This window comes from Hemitrygon akajei, chromosome 1 (genome assembly GCF_048418815.1).
Source record: "Hemitrygon akajei chromosome 1, sHemAka1.3, whole genome shotgun sequence".
Lineage (NCBI taxonomy): Eukaryota > Metazoa > Chordata > Chondrichthyes > Myliobatiformes > Dasyatidae > Hemitrygon > Hemitrygon akajei.
Window position 1 is genome coordinate 23,736,697 of NC_133124.1, and position 17,516 is coordinate 23,754,212.

At 43.6% G+C, this 17,516-nt stretch overlaps 1 long non-coding RNA gene across 1 annotated transcript in view; it reads right to left on the reverse strand.

Annotated features, from left to right (window-relative positions):
• Positions 1 to 5,874, reverse strand: part of LOC140730073 (uncharacterized) — a 100,862-nt gene extending 94,988 nt beyond the window's left edge. The window contains exon 1 of the long non-coding RNA XR_012099515.1: positions 5,800 to 5,874. This is a non-coding gene — a long non-coding RNA (uncharacterized lncRNA). The remainder of the gene's footprint in view (positions 1 to 5,799) is intronic.
• Positions 5,875 to 17,516: the final 11,642 nt, after the last annotated feature.

Here is a 17,516-nt window from a genome sequence, read left to right on the forward strand (position 1 = left end):
TTCATCATATATATATATGGGTGGGACAGCATTAGATCCTTTTTCTCTTGCAGCATCCTTCTGCATCAAGCAATGACAAGTCAATGTACTTTTAAAATATCAACTTTGGTAGGTATATTGTTCACAAAATTACAAAGAAACAACTTTCGAGAAGTAAAGCATAAACACAAGAAATTCTGCAGATGCTGGAAATCCAAAATGCTGGAGGAACTCAGCAGGTCAGGCAGCAATTGTGAAAATGAATAATCAGCTGCCGTTTCCGGCCGAGACCCTTCTTCACGACTGGAAAGGAATGGAGAAGACAGCAGAATTAAAAAGGTGAGGGGACGGGAAGGAGGAGGGCTGGAAGGTGATATGTGAAACCAGGTGCGTAAGAAAGGTAAAGGGCTGAAGAGGAAGGAATCTGATAGGAGAGAAGAGTGGACCATAGGAGAAAGGGAAGGAGGAGGGGACACAGTGGAGCGTGTGATAAGCAGGTGAAAAGAGGTATGAGGCCAGAGTGGGGAATAGAAGAAGAGAGAAGGGGGAAGGAGAAATCGATATTCATACCATCAGGTTGGAGGCCACCCAGACTGAATATGAAGTGGCGTCATCGTGGCACAAGAGGAGGCCGTGGACCAACATGTCAGAAAAGTCCTACTTTTGGCGGATGGAGCGGAGGTGCTCGGGAATTTCCAAGAAGCATCAGATCCCTAAGAGTTATCAGCAGTAATTTCTTTTTTTTCTGTCAGCTATAATCCTGTAGTGGAACATAGAGCACATGGGTGATGTGAACTTATATCACCAGTCCAGTACAAGCTGGTCTGAAACAAATCATTGGAGATTCTAGGTGCAAGAAAAGTCAATGACACGGAGCCCCTCTGATAAGTGCCATTATATATGTATAGGCACCGACTTTTCAAATAAAGAAGAAAAGGAGGCCCTGTGATTATAGTACTTTCCACATAGTCGTTACAATGTTTTGACATAATTTACTTGATGGTAAGCAATCATCACTTTCGCTTAGACATGAGCCAGTCTGCTCAGAGAACTTGCAAATGTTAAGTCCAATTAATCTGCTGAAGATGTTTACATTTAAAAAGATGAAGTACCTAAGATGCACTTATCTGAAGTGCTCATTAAAACACTTATCTCCCAGATCTGAAGAGCTGGGTCTATTCTGTCCATTTTCACTTCACCATATCACAGAGGACCATCCGTGCAAACGGGTATCTAGATTTCATGCAGAAAGAAAGCATTTGGCCAGAAGACAAAGTATCCTTTTTACTATCAGGGACAAGACCAACTCAATAGCAAATAAACACATGTTTTTGTCCAAAATCTGATGATTCACTTTATCAAACATTTTTAGGAGAGCATGTGGCAATGTCTAACCACTACATTTTAATTTATTATGTCTTATTTCCTATGTTTTTCAATCTTTACGCTATCCCCTGTGCTGGCCTTTGGTCCAATTTCTTAACTTTAAAATTTGTAGTGCAAGATTTTGGAATTGGAGTTCATTTATTTCATTTATCAACAAAATTAGCTCTGGAATGTTGAAAGGAATATTTTACCTTTGACATTATTAATATTGCAAAGAACTTCAAAAACAAAGTTGTAAATGCACAATCTTGCAATGGCCATTCAATTGATGTATGATTAGATAGTTAGGCAATGAACAGTCAAAATAGCAGAAGAATGACATAACTACATGACAAAGCGGATTCACTTGGACCAAGCAAAGCGGGCCTCAGGCAGTTTTGGATATGAATCATTACTGGGTGCGACTGGAACCTAAAAAAAGGCCTGTAGGCATTTTGATGCTGTTAGTCTGCAGGATTGCAGCATCACTTTAGTGAGAAATGTCAGGTTAGGGTTTTAGCTTGGATGACCTCGGTGAAAAAAATAACGATCAGGCTCAGAAACAGGGCCAGGAGATAGGAGATAAAATGGGAGAGAGTTTGGTGATGGGTTCATTGGTTCAGGGATTAAATATTTGATGAATAAAGAATTAGAATCAGACTTCTTATCACTGACATACAGTATGTTGTGAAAGTTGTTGTTTTGTGGCAGCAATACAGTGCAATAGATAAAAAATTACTTTAAATTACAATCAATAAATCAATCAATAAATAAATAAATAAATAAATAAGCAAATAATAAATCAACAAATAGTTTTCTTAAAAAGCTAAATAAATAGAGGGACGGATAAACACTGCAAAAAAGGAATAGTGAGTTAGTGTAGATGGACCATTCAGAAATCTGATGGTGGAGGGGAAGGAGCTGTTTGTAAAATGTTGGGTATTGGTCTTCAGTCTCCTGCACCTCATTCCCAGAGGTGGTAATGAGAAGAGACCGTGTCCCAGATGGTCGGGGACTTTAACAATGGATGCCTCCACCTGGAAATGATGTCCTCAGTGGTGAGGAGAGTTGTGCATGTGGTGGAGGTAGCTGAGCTCACGCCTCCCGGAAGCCTCTTTTGATCCTGTGCATCGGAGCCTCCGTACCAGGCAGTGGTGCAACCAGCGGGATACTTTATCTCAGAAAGACATCATCTGCCAGTTGCATTTAAAATAAAGATTGACGTCTGTTGCCGATATGTCAAAACAATGTCCTTTCTGTGTTTCTCTAATATGCCAGGCACCCTTTCAGCAGAGGACAGTGAATACGTTTCCTGCAGCTCATCATGCAGTCACACGGGTTAACTTCCCAGCCTCAAAATGCCCTCTGGATAGAAGGAAGGTGGCACTCACTGCACACATTAACGTCCCATTGTTTATGGTTTAATTTCCACATGCATTGTGAGCTCAGGACCACAATGCAGCTGGCCCTGTGTATGCCTGATAGCTACGGCTGTTTGCAGGCGAGGCAGCCAAACCCTTCCCATGGTGAACCACACAATAACTCCCTTCCCATTCACAATCAGACTAAAGTGAGTCAGTCTCTTGTTAGAACCAAGCACAGGCTGACACAAGCTTGATACATCTTTCAAAATCTGCCAAGTGTTTATGAGACATTAGCTTTCAAAAGGTATCTTGACAGCAACTGCATTGCTTCATAGTTTTAATGGGATCTCACAGATTACTCAGAGTCCCTTACATGCCTCAGTGTTGGAAGGGGTAAACTATGTAGGCATCGACAAAACACATAAAAAATACATTACCTTATTTTCCTTCCATTTATTTTACTCATGCAATGATGTAATTAGGTTCCTCCTTTAAAAGTGACAAATACTGGGTTATAGTAGAGCTGTAGGCATTGTACCTCTCTGTGTTCAGTAGACATGGTGACCGAGAAATTCACCACGCCTCCAAAGGAACATTAAGCCTGCGATAAGCGGGAAGTTATGTATGGCCACTCCCGCAGAGATATTCCATAGACCTCCCGGTCTGCGACGTTGTACACAATAGAAATGTACTCACTAATTGTCACACTGGGTTACAGACTGTGGATCGTGGGCATTCATTCAGAAAGGCCTGCGGAGGCATCAGAGAAGTTGAGAAGAGCTTGCGGAATTGAGGCAGCAGAGAATGACAGTGTTGGGTCAGAGGTGTGGAGGGTATTTATGATGGGTTGGGGCAGGAAGGTGTTGGTGACTTCCCTGAAGAAGGGTCTCGGCTCAAAACATTGACTATCTATACACTTACATAGATGCTGTCTGGCCTGCTGAGTTCTTCCAGCGTTTCGTGTGTGTTGTGTTGGATTTCCAGCATCTGCAGAATCTCTTGCATTTGACTTTGTTTGAGAATCTGAGAAGGCAGACGTTCTGCAGCATTGATGGGGGAGGTGGGGGTCACTTCGGGAATACATTGCTCACGGTGGCAATAACACGCACTAATAAGACCCTTGAAGAGGACATCCCTGTCAAAGGATCCAAAGGTCAGACACGACCGCCTCAGCCAACAGTCAAGCTGGCTCTCTGTAAGGGGTGTACACTCAGTGTTCACTTTATGAGGTACTGCCTGGACCTAATAAAGGAGTATGGAATGCATAGTGGTCTTCTGCTGCTGTAGCCCATCCCCTTCAAAGTTCAACATGTTGTGCATTCAGAGGCGCTCTTCTGCACATCACTGTTGTAATGAGTGGTTATTTGAGTTACTGTTACCTACCTGTCAGCTTGAACCAGTCTGGCCTTTCTCCTCTACCCTCTCTCATTAACAGGGCATTTCCACACACAGAACTACCACTCACTGGATGTTTTTTCTCGTTGCTTTCTGTACCATTGTCTGTAAACCCTAGAGACTGTTGTGCATAAAAATCAGCCGTTTCTGAGATATTCAAACCACCCCGTCTGGCATCAACAATCATTCCACGGTCAAAGACAGTTAAATCACATTTCTTCCCCATTCTGATGTTTGGTCTGAACAACTAATGAACCTCTTGACCATGTCTGCATGCTTTTATGCATTGGATTGCTGCCTAATGATTGGCTGATTACATATTTTCATTAACAAGCTATGTACAGGAGTTCCTGATAAAGTGGCCACTGAATGCAGGCACAGGACTCGAGCATGAAATGTATGGTTATGCCAAAAGGGATTTCTGTGTGTATCGATGGATACATCGATGGGTGGGTGGTGGATAGAGGAGGCTTGTTTTGTTGGTGCTTGCTGTGTTCTGTGTTCTGCCGAACATTCTGGGCATGCATTGTCGGTGCTGGAATGTCTGCACATCCTTAGGGTGCGCAAACAAGAGAAAATCTGCAGATGCCGGAAATCCAAAGCCACACACACCAAATACTAGAGAAACTCAGCAGGTTGGGCACCATCCATGGAAAATAGTAAACAGCTGACGTTTTGGGCTGAAACCCTTCTTGGCCCAAAGCGTCGTCTGTTTACTCTTTTCTGTAGACACTGCCTGACCTGCCGAGTTCCTCCAGCATTTTGTGTGAGTTACATCTTTCAGGTGTGTTGGCTGTTAATGCAAATGATGCATTTCATGCTATGTTTCGACGTATATGCGATAAATAATGAATCTGAATCCGAGATGAATTACATCAAATTGTAGCCGCTGTGAATGTCAAGCATCCTCAAGCACATCACAGACACCAAGGACCCCAGAGCTAATACACTAAGCAGGTTTTGCACACAAAAGACCTGATCAGGCCGTTGGATTTTAGATGAAGTGCTTTCACGTAATACACAACAGTATTACATTATATTGGAAGCATTACCAGCCTTCCATGTTTGAAGAATTCCTTAATGGTTTAAAGCATATATGTCAAACTCAAGGCCCGCGGGCCAAATCCGGCCCGCGGTGGAATTATCTTTGGCCCGCGAGATAATATCTAATTACTATTAAAGCTGGCCCCAGTAATCGAAGCGCCTATGGCGTATGATATGGCTAATGCTGAGTTTATTCAGGTACCAGGTTTTCAGGGTTTTTAGTGTTTATTCGGCAGTCTTCTTCATAAGAAACGGAATTTGTAAAGTGAAACACTTTGTAGTTATAGCAGAGACTGAGACACATGGGAGCAGGCTGAAAAAACAGAGGCAACGAAAGCTGCGTTCGCACGCGTCCGACTGATCCGGCCCGCATGAAGCTGCATTTTGCTCAATCCGGCCCGTGACCTAAAATGAGTTTGACACCCCTGGTTTAAAGCATGGGGGAGTGTTCAGCACATGTTTAGGATGCACTGGAGAGATGAATAAAATATTGTGGCAGGTAATTTAGATTAAAGTCATAAAGATGTTTAATTTCATATAATTGTGATCAAACCCAAATTGTTCCCAGATTATATTCACATCTTTGGAAGCAATCTGTTTTTCAAAGGGCAACATTTTAGGTTAGAGGGTAAAAAAAGTGTATCAGACTTACCTAAACTAAAGAGCTTGGACTAGAGTCCTCTGAGGTATCGCCAGGAACCATACATGTAACTCATGTTCACACTGGTAAACAGGCAAGAGATCGAAGCCCAAGAGTATACAAAAGCAAATATTGACTGCAGGCCTATTGGTAAAATTGCTTAAGTGTTTACTTTTGGTTTTCAAGACAGGGTCATTGTGCAAGAATTTAATCTGATGTTTGAAAAACATATTTCAAACAGTCCTTTTAATCATTTATTTTTCCATTCAACATCTATTTGTATATTTCTAAATATTATGATATTTTTATACATTTTTATGTACATCTGGCTCCAGGTGTGCAACTGAATAAGGCTTTGCTATTATTCCCTTTGCTAAGTCTTACCAAAATTAGTCATTAAATTTAAAGGAAGTTGTAGCTTTACGTTGGAACTCAAAGCATCTGTGACTTTATTTCAATAACAATCTTCTTGATTGTTGATAGTTTGTTCTTTTCCAAATGTTTCATAAAGGGAAAACAAAACTATGCTAATTGTAGATTTGTGGAGTGACTGGGGCTAAACTCGAAGACATGTGGAGGGTGCATCAGTCGTAGGGTTTATCAGCTAGCTGACTTGCTGAGTTCCACCAGCACTTTGGCCAGTAGGAGATTTCCTATGGAGGAACTAAGGAAAAATGTATTGGATACAGCCCACTCCTTCACAGGCAAAGAGCTCCCCACCAATGGGCACATCTCGAATGAATACCACCACACAAAAAGCAGCATCCATCATCATGGACCCCACCATGCTGTCTTCTCACTGCTGCCATCATGAAGGAGATACAGGGGCCTTAGATTCCACACCACAAGGTTCAGGAATGGTTATTACCCTTCAGCCATCAGGCTCCACAACCAGTGTGGATAACTTCACTCATCTCAACTCTGAAATGACTCCACTATCTATGGACTCACTATCAGGGATTCTACAACTCGTACTCGCAGCAGTGGTTCAATGGCTCAATTTAATATCAGAGAAAGCATACAGTATACAACCTGAGATTCTTGCTCTTCACAGACATCCACGAAAAGCAGAAGAGTACCCCAAAGAATGAATTAAACATTAGAACCCCAAAGCCCCTTCTCCCCCCTCCCACACACAAGCAGCAAAACACCAACCTTCCCCTTCCCACAAACCCACTTATTTTGGCAGAAAGTATTAGCCCCCACCACCTACCAAGCAAGCAAAAACGAAGCCCCCAATAAAGACCATGATCTGCAGCATAGGAAAAACTACCTGTTCACCCGACCATTTGACAAGCCACAGGCTCTTTCTCTCTGTTATATAGGGACAGAGAGGTGCTACCACAGAGAGAGGGGAGACCAGCAAAACAAAATAACTTGGTGATTATGATGTTAAAGTCTGCCATGCTGTCTTTGACTTGAGAATCAGCAGCAAACTCTCCCCCACCATCGAGAGGAAGAGAAACAAAGAGCAATCTTCTGAGTAGAAAGGCCTCCGACAGCCGATCCACTTTTCACCATGTTCTGTTTCTTCTGCAACGCCTCAGTCGGCAACATTGGCGTGGAATTGGCCTGTCCACAGGGTCACAGTACCTCGCCCCAAAGGCCCGCACATCTTCCAGGCCACATCCTTGGGATATGGAAAAATGGCCAGATGGTGAGCCCCGGGAGCAGAACCCATCGCCGTAAAGAACCGCAGTTTGAGTGCAGCTGTAGATCACGGACTCCGACAGAACCCCATCCACCTTGAAAAGGGAAAAAGAGACATTAAAGGGAAGAAATTAGGCTGTTTTCGCAGATGAGCTCAAAGAAGTCACCCTCTGACTTGTATTGTTTCTTTGTTTACTTTTTGTATTTACCCAGTTGGCCCTCTTTTTCACATTGGTTATTAGTCAGTCTTTATGTGTAGTTTTTCATTGATTTGATTGTTTTTCTTTGTTCTACTGTGAATGCCTGCATGAAAATAAATCTCAGGGGAACATATGGTGATATATACAGTATGGACTTTAATAATATATTAACTTTCTACTTTGGAATTTGTACTTTGAAATGTTCAGGTCCACCAGTTGCCCACGTCATTCTGAATTCCTCTGGGAATAAAAGGTAACTGGAACTTCAACCTGCTCCTTTTTGTCTGAATGAAACTTCCTTTGTGCCTCTGGCAATGTTCTGGAGGCACTCAGAAATTTCAGCCCAGTGTAACATCTGAAAGACCCACAGTGTGTCATGTCTTTTGAGAGCTAGACCTGTACTGGGCTTTAGGAAAACTTTTTTGTGTGTACTGCCCTGGTTAAGATTTTACTGCTAATGTTGTAGGGTATTCATTCAATAGTTCTCTGTAGAAGCAGTGTGTTCTGCTGGTAGTATCTGGGTTGCCATTAAAGATAAGGTGCTGTGATGTTCATGCTTAGGAATGTAGTGTCTTCCAATCAGGATGGTGGAATTGGGAGAAAATTCTAGAAAACACTGGGCCGAGAGGTTTTGTGACACACACCGGGGTGGGTTGAGGTCTTCTCAGCAGGAGATGGAGAGAGAAGAAGCTTGAGACAACCAGGCGTAGGATTTGATCCAAAGGGAATGTGCGATTTGATGGAGTCCAAGAAAGAAAATCCTACCGGTGATCAGTAAATAGGAGATGGCACCATGAGTACATCGGACACACCAGCTTTTGGAAGATTTGAGCCCCAACCTGTGCACATCTGACTGTTTTATTTATGATGGGCCCTTTTGTTTTCTTTTTCTTCCTTAGTAATGATTTGGTTAAATTAACATTCATAAATATACTTTCTTTATAATTGTATGTAGTGTACGGTCCGCTATTTTTTTGCTGATGGGCATTACATGGGGGCAGTACTTGCACAGTATTCACACAGAGTGGGATTCGGGTTGGCAAGACGTCCCGAACTCCTGGGCTTGGTGGGCCCCAAGTCATATTGACCCTAGACCTGTAGAGTCTGAGAAAGGTAGTTTTCTTGCCGTTGAATCCAGTGGCTGTAAGCAAGCGGCAAACAAGCTGCATCTCTAGAGATGCCCAGCAAAAAAGGGTTTCAATTGTATATTCTACCCTGGCTTCCCAGGCCTGTTGATGTTGTGCTGGAACATGTACCAACTGATTGTCATCCATGGGGTAGGATAGTATCAATATACTTCAGCATCCTGTTATGGTCCGGTCTGGAGCCCGCATTCTGGGTCTTGAACCGGTCCGCGGACTCTGGACTCCGGGTCTTGTAGCCATCCCTCCTTTCACCCTTCAGCCCAAATAGGATCATCTTGGCTTAAGGAAACATAGAAACATAGAAAATAGGTGCAGGAGTAGGCCATTCAGCCCTTCGAGCCTGCACCACCATTCAGTATGATCATGGCTGATCATTCAACTCAGAACCCTGTACCTGCTTTCTCTCCATACCCCCTGATCCCTTTAGCCACAAGGGCCATATCTAACTTCCTCATAAATATAGCCAATGAACGGGCCTCAACTGTTTCCTGTGGCAGTGAATTCCACAGATTCACCACTCTCTGTGTGAAGAAGTTTTTCCTCATCTCAGTCCTAAATGGCTTCCCCTTTATCCTTAAACTGTGACCCCACGTTCTGGACTTCACCAACATCGGAAACAATCTTCCTGCATCTAGCCTGTCCAATCCCTTTAGAATTTTATACATTTCAATAAGATCCCCCCTCAATCTTCTAAATTCCAGTGAGTATAAGCCTAGTCGATCCAGTCTTTCTTCATATGAAAGTCCTGCCATCCCAGGAATCAATCTGGTGAACCTTCTCTGCACTCCCTCTATGGCAAGAATGTCTTTCCTCAGATTGGGGGACCAAAACTGCACATAATATTCTAGGTGCGGTCTCAACAAGGCCTTGTACAACTGCAGTAGAACCTCCCTGCTCCTGTACTCAAATCCTTTTGCTATGAATGCCAACATACCATTTGCCTTTTTCACCACCTGCTGTACCTGCATGCCCACCTTCAATGACTGGTGTACAATGACACCCAGGTCTCGTTGCATCTCCCCTTTTCCTAATTGGCCACCGTTCAGATAATAATCTGTTTTCCTGCTCTTGCAACCAAAGTGGATAACCTCACAAGGAGGCGCACCTGATGCCTATCAGCTGGCAGGTGTATATAAGGGGCTCTGGGACTGAGTCTAGTTGGGGGTTGTCCTGTTTGTCTTGTACCTGCTGTTCTGTCTGGTTTGCCTTGTTTGTCTGGCTATCCTGTTTTGACCCTGGCTTGGAATACCCACTGTTAATCATCTAGTTCTGTAAGTCTGTTCTTGTAGTCACTCTGGCCTGAGCTCCCTTCTGATCCCTTGCCTCTGTTGGGTAAGCAGGCTGGACTGCTGTTGCCTGGTGGGGGGACTCTGACCCTTTCCTACCCCTTGCTTCTGATGGGTGGTGCCTTGCATCCTGCCCAGGTGCCCTGTGACCTGCCCAGGCCCCTGTGTTCCTGCCTGGGAGGCTGGGCCCTGCCCAGGGGGCTATCCTCCCAGCATTCCTTGTCCCATAGACCCATCCTTTAGCCTAGCCAGGGCCCTGCCTTTGCCATGAACTCTCTGAACCCCAGGATCACTGTTGCCATGGTCTCCCCATCTTGTTCTATCCTTTAGTTGTTCCTGTCCTGTCCCTAGTATTTCAGTGCCTGTGTCCTGTATTTGGGTCCAGTCTCCATGTCCCCCTGTGACACATCCTGTGTGTTACATCAATATAAAAAGAGTTTTATAGCCTGTTGTTCTGATGCTTTACAGTTCCAGAAGCAGAACTGTGGTCCAGGGTTTCTAAAGCAAATTCAATGGATGTATGCCCCCTTTGAATGAATATGCAGATTGCTTGTCCCTCTTCCCTTTAAAATTTCCTTAGAAACTCAGATGGTGACGAGGAGGTATATAAGAGTAACATAGATCAGTAGGTTGAAGGGTGTCACAACAACATCAGAGAGATTAAGGAATTGATCCTGGACTTCAGGAAGGGGATGTTGATAGAACACATAGCAGTCTTCATTGAGGGATCAGCAGTGGAAAGGGTTTTAAGTTCCAGGGTGCCAACATCCCTGAAGATCTATGCTGGGCCCAACATACTGATGTGATTACAAAGAAGGCACACCAGTGGCTATATTTCATTACAAGTTTGAGGAGATTTGGTATGCACTGAAGACTCTTGCAAATTTCTACAGCCTTCTACAGATGAACTGAGGAGAGCAATCTGACTGGTTGCATCATCATCTGGTATGCAGAGACAGAATCAGAAAAAGCTGCAGAGTTCCAAACTCCGCCAGTTCTATCATGAGCACTAGACTCCCTACCATCTGAGAAATCTTCAAAAGGCAGTGCCTCAACAAGGACCCCTAACATCCAGGACATGCCCCTTCTCACTATTACCATCAAGAAAGAAGTACAGGAGCCTAAAAGCACACGCTGGATGTTTTAAGAACAACTTCTTTCCATCTGCAGTCAGATTTTTGAATGGTCCGTGAAAGCTACCTCATTATTTTTACTCACTTTTTGCACTAATTATTAATTTTTAATATGTATTTCTTATTGTATTTATATGTTGCAGTGCTGCTGCTTAACAACAAATTTCATGACACAAGAGATCCTGCAGATGTTGGAAATCCAGGCCAATACACACAAAATGCTGAAGGAACTCAGTATTGTGTTTTGGGCCGAGACCCTTCATCAGGACTGGAAAGGAAGGGTGGAGGGGGAAATGCCAGAATAAGCAGGTGGGGGGATTGGAAGGAGGTCAAGTTAGAAGGTGATAGGTAAAGCCAGGTGGGTGGGGAGGGGTGATGAAGTAAGATCCTGGGAGGTGATAGATGGAAAGGGTAAAGGCTTGGAGAAGAAGGAATCTTATAGGAGAAGAGAGTGGAGCATGGATGAAAGGGAAGAAGGAGAGGCATTGGTGGGAAGTGGGAAGAAGGAAGAGGTGAGAGTGGGGAATTGAAGAAGTGGGAATGGAGGGAGGGGGATAAATTACCGGAAGTTGGAGAGAACGATGTTTGTGCCATCACGTTGGAGGCTGCCTAAATGAAATATTAGGTTTACGCCACCCTGAGAGTGGCCTCATCATGGCAGCAGAAGAGGCCGTGGATCGACATGGCAGAATAGGAATGGGGATTGGAATTAAAATGATTGGATACCACAGGTAATTTTGCTTTTTGCAGATGGAGTGAGGGTGCTTGACAAAGCGATTCCCCAATCTCCGTCAGGTCTCACCCATGTAGAGGAAGCAGCTTCAGGAGCACCGGATAAAGTAGATGGCCACAGCAAGTTCACAGGCGAAACGTTGCCTCACCTGGAAGGACTGCTTGGGGTCCTGAATGCAAGTAACGGTGGAGGTGAACGGGCAGGTGGATCAGTTCTGCCACTTGCAGGGATAAGTGGCAGGAGGGAGATTAGTGGAGAGGGTCAAATAACAAGGAAATCATGGAGTGAGAAATCCCTGCGGAGAGTGGGGTGAGGGAGGTAAAGATGTGTTTGGCGGTAGGATCCTGTTGAATATGGCAGAAGTTGCGGAGAATTATGTGTTGGATGCAGAATCTCGTGGGCAAGAGGAAGCTTATCCCTGTTAAGGTGAAGGGAAGATGGAGTGAGTGCGATTGTCTGGGAAATGGAGGAAATGCGGGTGAGGGCAGCATCAATATAGTGGAGTAAAGCGAACCTCATTCTTTGAAGCAGGAGGACATCCCTGATGTCCTGGTAGGAAAAAGAACCTCATCCTAGGAACAGATGCAGCAGAGATGAAGGAACCAATGGTGGAGGAAGAGAAACCCCATCATTTGAAGAAGGAAGATACTTCTGATGTCAACGGTGCAGGACATATGTCAGCGATAATCAACCTAATTCTGATTCCGATTCTCATTTATCCAACTCAGGAAAAGGATAGGTTCCCTGCCCAACTTCATCTCCGTATCTACACTGAAATAGAAAATAGAAAGGAGATGAATTTCCAGAGTTGTAGGTACAAAAAAGATCCTGCAGCTGCTGGAAATTCTGAGCAACTCACTCAAGGACCTCAGTAGATTGAAGATCAAAGTTCAAAGTAAATCTATTATCGAAGAACATTGATATCACCATATACAATCTGAGATTCAATTTCTTGCAGGCATAAATGGTAAATCCAAGGAACACAATAGAACCAATGAAAGACTTCAGCCAACAGGATGGACCAACAATCAATGTGCAAGAAAGAACAGAATGCATCAATGCCTGTATAGAAGGACATAGGTCTCAGCCCGAAATGACGACGGGATAATCTGGTGATGGAGGGAAACATCCAATCAGATGTGAAGAAGTGTGATTTGTAGATGTGAAGTTCCAGTGTATCCCATCACTATGCAACATACACAAAATGATGTAGGAACTCGGCAGGTCAGGCAGCATCTATAGAGAGAGATAAACAGTCCCTTCACTACTCTATTTCCTTCCTAAAAAAACAGCTCTGTAGCTTTTGGGCACAATAGAGGGACGTCCACTTAGAACAGAGATGAGGAGGAATTTCTTTAGCCAGAGGGTGGTGAATCTGTGGAGTTCATTGCCATGGTCATTTGTTGAAGCCTGGTCATTAGGTGCATTTAAGTCAGATGTTGATAGGTTCTTGATTAGTCAGAGCATGAAAGGTTACAGGGAGCAGGCAGGAGATTGGAGTTAAGAGGGAAATGATCAGCCATGATGAAATGGCGGAGCAGACTCGATGGGCCAAATGGCCTAATTCTGCTCCTTTGCCTCATGTTCTTATGGTCAGTTCAAAAACAATCGATGAACTAAATCGATTTACCATGCTGATTTGTTTTTGTACATTACTCTTTTCCTATTCCTTATGGGATTGTCACGGCACACTTCTCCGGGGATTGTCAGCTTGTCATGACGGAGAAGCTGGTGAGTTTCTGAGTTCCTGAGATCCTGAGGGAGATGCTGTCTGAAGTTTAGCCATTTGGCGCCTAATTCCTGGTAAGATCACCCATGGAGGTAAGGTCAAGGAGGAGGTTCCAGACAAAGAGACCTCAGTGATGTAGCTGGCAGAAGATAGAGACACACCACCACCGGCAGTGAAGGGTCCCTAGTCATCTTGCATTCCATACAAGTTGAGACCCCAGTTTATAAAGAACCACGTGGAGACTGCCAGTGATTCAGCCTCCCCATGTCACGTACAGGGGTTCTCTATGAAGGGAAAATCTGTCAGACTACCCTGGAGAACATCATACTTTGTGTGAGTCATCACACTACTACAGTTATGGCAGCAAAAGATGGCCATTCAGCCCATCATACCTTTCCTAGCTCCTAATAGAGCAATCCTTTTTATTCTTTCTATATTTTAATCAAAAAACCCTCTAACACATAATGCTCTCCTGCCCATTTCAGACCAACCTGCACATACAATTCACACTTCTTCACATCCATTTGGATGCATCAGCAGGTTATCTGATTTTACGTCCTATAGGTAGATCTGGGAAATGTGTTGCAAGGCTTGGACTGAGTCCATGCTTATGGTGAAATCAGGAGACATAGGAGACTGCTGATGCTGGAAGCCTGGAGTTACACAAAAAGGAGTTGAACAAACCCAGTATAACCATATAACTATATAACAATTACAGCATGGAAACAGGTCATCTCGGCCCTTCTAGTCCGTGCCGAACATTTACTCTCACCTAGTCCCAACCACCTGCACTCAGTCTATAACCCTCCATTCCTTTCCTGTCCATATACCTATCCAATGTTTGTTTAAATGACAAAATCGAACCTGCCTCTACCACTTCTACTGGAAGCTCGTTCCACACAGCTACCACTCTCTGAGTAAAGAAGTTCCCCCTCGTGTTACCCTTAAACTTTTGCCCCTTAACTCTCAACTCATGTCCTCTTGTTTGAATCTCCCCTACTCTCAATGGAAAAAGCCTATCCACGTCAATTCTATCTATCCCCCTCATAATTTCAAATACCTCTATCAAGTCCCCCCTCAACCTTCTATGCTCCAAAGAATAAAGACCTAACTTGTTCAGCCTTTCCCTGTAACTTAGGTGCTGAAACCCAGGTAACATTCTAGTAAATCTTCTCTGTACTCTCTCTATTTTGTTGATATCTTTCCTATAATTTGGTGACCAGAACTGTACACAATACTCCAAATTCGGCCTCACCAATGCCTTGTTCAATTTTAACATTACATCCCAACTCCTATACTCAATGCTCTGATTTATAAAGGCCAGAATACCAAAAGCTTTCTTCACCACTCTATCTACATGAGATTCCACCTTCAGGGAACTATGCACCATTATTCCTAGATCACTCTGTTCTACTGCATTCTTCAATGCCCTACCATTTACCATCTATGTCCTATTTTGATTAGTTCTACCAAAATGTAGCACCTCACACTTATTAGCATTAAACTCCATCTGCCATCTTTCAGCCGACTCTTCTAACTGGCCTAAATCTCTCTGCAAGCTTTGAAAACCTACTTCATTATCCACAATGCCACCTACCTTAGTATCATCTGCATACTTACTAATCTAATTTACCACCCCATCATCCAGATCATTAATGTATATGACAAACAACATTGGACCCAATACAGATCCCTGAGGCACACCACTAGTCACCGGCCTCCAACCTGACAAACAGTTATCCACCACTACTCTCTGGCATCTCCCATCCAGCCACTGTTGAATCCATTTTACTACTTCAATATTAATACCTAACGACTGAACCTTCCTAACTAACCTTCCATGCGGAACCTTGTCAAAGGCCTTACTGAGTAGAGGAGGACAAGGGCCTCCTCTACACTGACACAATGTTGGGCACAGATGAGAGAAACAACACCTCATATTCCACTTTGATGGTCCCCAGTCTGGTGGTATGAATATCTTATCCTTTAACTCCTCCAACTTCCAGTAACTACTCGCCTTTAGCCCTTCCCTCCTGCTCCCCTTTTCGATCCATGTCCCACTGACTTCTATCATCCTATCCTCCAACTTCTTCATCTGCCCATTACTCACACATTCTTCTTGCTGGTTCCCCTGACTCCTCCTTCCTATCCTATCAGATTCTTCAGCCCTTTGTCACTTCCACCTGTTGCCTCCAAGATTCCTACATTATTCCCATTTCCTCGATCGTCATCTACCTATCACAATCCCCCTCACCTGGGTCCACTTAGCACCCACCAACTCTGCTTCACCCCCTCCCCCATGCTTTTTTATATCTACTATCTCCACCCTTCCTTTCCAGTTCTGATGAAGGGTCTCAACCTAAACATTGATTGTCCATTTCCCTCCATAGATGCTGCCTGAGCTGCCGAGTTCCTCCAACTCTTTTGTGTGTGGCACATGGTGAAACCAATCGTTTCTTTGATTAATTGGCTTTTGCCAAATTGATGGCATCACAGTCTCCCAGCTCCGTTCCTATTTGCTGGAATGGAAAAAAAAAATAGAGTGAAAAATAGATTGAATGTTCGTTATGTGCCATGCCATATGACATAGGCAATCATGGTGTTTCCATGACCATGATTGTTCTTAGCACATTTTTCTACAGGAGTGGATTGCCATTGCCTTCTTCTGGGCAGTGTCTTTACAAGGCAGGTGACACCAACCATTATCAATACTCTTCAGAGATTGTCTGCCTGGTGTCAGTAGTCGCATAACCAGGTCTCATGATATGCTCCAGCTGCTCATATGACCATCGACCACCTGCTCCCCTGGCTTCATGTGACCCTGATTGGGGGGCTAAGCAGGTACTACACCTTGACCAAGGGTGACCTGCAGTCTAGGAGAGGGAAGGAGTACCTTAAACACCTCCTTTGGTAGAGACATATCTCCACCCCATCACCCAGAAAAATAGATCACCATTTCAGTTTTGAAAACATCACTCCTCTCCTCCCCATGATGATTTTCTCTTCGAATGACTTAGAAAACCTGAATACTTTATAGGCATGCCTGCCCTTTGTAATGATACTTTTAACCTGTCTAACCTCAAATAAATAATGTAATCCATCATCGTGGTTTTGCTTCATCAATATTTCTTCTCCCATTATACCTTTACTGTTTGATATTTATATTAAATTCCCAATGGAGTCACAGCTCGTATTTACTACCTCTATCATACTTGTTTGGGAATTTGCACTTTTCTTGTAACATTTTACTTCTCAAACCTCTAATGCAACCTATGATTAATTCTGTCTTTTATTCCTCCTTTCAGAATATTTTATAAACTGGAATGTTTATCCTATAAGCCTTCCCTTATCTGCGCTATCATTTTTATATCACACCCTTTCTATTTGCATCTCTTACTTAACCCTCAGTTATATACTTCCTGTCCAGAAAAAGTGTGACAGGCAATTGATTTTTAAAGAAAAAATATTAGCTTTATTTGTATCGTACATCAAAATATTGAAACATACAGTCAATTGTGTCATTGGTATAAAATCAAATCAGTGATGATCGTGCTGTCACCACACTTCCAGCGCCAACATAGCATTTGCACAACTCACTAACCCTAACCTGGAAATACATATGAGATTCTGCAGATGCTGGAAATCCAGAGTAACACACACAAAATGCTGGAGGAACTCAGCAGGTCAGGCAGCGCCTATGGAGAGGAATAAAAAGCAGGTTGAGACCCTTCATCAGGCCGGCTTTTTATTCCTCTCTATAGACGCTGCCTGATCTGCTGAGTTCCTCCTGCATTTTGAGTGTGTATATCTTTGGAATGTTGGAGGAAACCAGAGCTCCCGGAGGAAACCCATG